Consider the following 2,353-nt stretch of genomic DNA (forward strand, 5'->3'; position numbering starts at 1 on the left):
ACCAGATGTAAATTCTCACATTCTTAGATGGTTGCTTTTACTTTAGCAGTTTGATCTGACCATTATTGATAAGCCTGGTAAAGAGAATGTTGTTGCTGACTTTTGTCTAGAGTAAATTTGCCTGCAGGTGAAGAAGGAATGGTGGATGACCAAATTCCAGATGAACACCTATTTGCTATATCAGTACTCTCTCCATGGTTTATTGATATAGAAAACTACTTGGTTTCAACACAGTTCCCACCACACCTATCCTCAAAAGAGAAGAGCAAGATAGTAAGGAAAAGTTCCCCTTCCACTTGGATTAGAGGCAATCTCTTCAAACTTGGCCCAGATCAGATCTTGAGAAGATGTGTCAGGGAGGAGGAAGTCTTTGACATCCTCCTGACCTGTCATGATGGGCCTTGTGGAGGTCATTTTGCATAAAAAGAACTAGCTTCAAGTTATTGTAAGCAAGCTACTACTAGCCCACTCTTCATCAGGTTGTGAGGAGATACATGAGCCAATGTGAATGGTGTCATAGTATGGGGAAACCCACTCCAAAGGATGAAATGCCCATGCAACCTCAAGTGACCTTTGAGCCATTTGAGAAGTGGGGCATGGACTTTGTGGGGCCTATCAACCCCTCGTCAAAGCAGAAGTAGTACATCATTGTGTGCAGCGACTACCTGACAAAGTGGGCGAAGACAAAAGCAATCAAAGAAGCGAGAGAGAAAAAAATAGATGAGTTTTTGAGGGAAAACATATTCTACAAGTTCAGGTATCGGAAAGAGTTGGTCAGAGACCAAGGCAGTCAGTTCACTTCCAACCTGATTGAAGACTTGCTCACACATCATAAGATCAAGCATAGGACTTCCACCCCTTACCATCCACAAGCCAATGGGAAAGTAGAGGTCACTAACAGAGCATTGGAAGGGATCATAACCAAGGTAGTGAGTAGCAGTAGAAAAGACTGGGCAGACAGATTAGTTGAGGTCACTTGGGCCTACAACACAACATGAAAGACCACCACTGGGTTCACACCCTATGAACTGGTCTATGGGAAGAAGGCTTTGCTCTCAATAGAGTTTGAATTCAATACCCTAAGGATGGCAACTCAGCTGGACCTAGACCTTAGCCATGCACAGAAGGAGAGATTACTTCAGCTTAATGGATTGGATGAATACAGATTGCAAGCCCTTCTCCATATAGAGGTAGTTTAGCTTCAGAGAAAGATATGGCATGACAGAAATATCAGGGAGAAGCAATTCCAAGAGGGATATTGGGCACTACTCTATGATTCAAGATACACAGATATAAAAGGCAAGCTGAGGACAAGATGGCTGTGACCCTACACTGTAGAGAAATGCAATGACAATGGTTCAATTCTGATCAGAACCATTGATGATGAAGCCATCCCCATGCTTGTCAATGGACATCGATTGAAAGTCTACAAGAAACCCCTCTCCAAGTGAGAGTTTATTGAAGATTTGAATAAAACAGTGATGGTAGTGGAGCATGTCTTAGCTTCCACTTCACCCACTCACTGAAGAAAAAAGAGAAAAAATAAGGACTCAAGTGAAAACCTCCATGAGGCGCTTGAGTCCCATCATTGGGTTGAAAACCTCTTCTGAGGCAGCCCAGTGATGTCAAAAAAAGGGGAAAGAATAAGATCCCTGGGTGAAAACCTCCCTTGGAGGTGCCTAGGGCAGGCAATTAAGGTGAAAACCTCTCTGAGGCACCCTAGTTGTTTTCAAGAAAAAAAAAAGGAGAAAGAAAAAATGAATTTTTATTGCATTACAGGTTTGCAGGAGGACTAAAGGGAGCAGAAGAAGATGCCAAGGGGACCTTGAAATTCATACCAACATCCATCTCATCTTCTCCACACCTTCCTCCATCATTTTTGGCATCTCTTTCACTCCACTGTACCTCTTCTTCCAAAACTGTGTTTTCTACAGGAGGCACTGTTTTTTCTACAAGAGGCTCCTGTAGGAATTACAGAGAGCCAAAAGTGTTTACAGGAGGTAGTTTTAGGGAGAAGAAAAGCTTCATGAGGAACCTATAATCCCTCTTACCATATTCAAACCTCCTTTCCATCATTTCCAAGCCTGCATCACACTCCAAGCATCATTTTTTTTTCCCTTTCCAAGAAAAAACACAGAAAAATAGTTTTTTAGTTTTGAAAAAAAAAACAAAAATAAAAGGAGGAAAAGGCACCATTAACTTTGCCCGAAGCTTACCTACTATCCCTCCATCATTCATCTCCACCTCTAGCATCATTCTCGAGCTACAAGCACAGGTAAATAGCTGAAGTTTCAAGGGGAGAAACAACTATAGGAGCACCTGCAGGAATTTCTGTAGCAGCTGATCCCATAGA

Source organism: Pinus tabuliformis, chromosome X (genome assembly GCF_031772625.1).
Source record: "Pinus tabuliformis cultivar Carrire ecotype Pingquan chromosome X, CPIR1, whole genome shotgun sequence".
Classification (NCBI taxonomy): Eukaryota; Viridiplantae; Streptophyta; class Pinopsida; order Pinales; family Pinaceae; genus Pinus; species Pinus tabuliformis.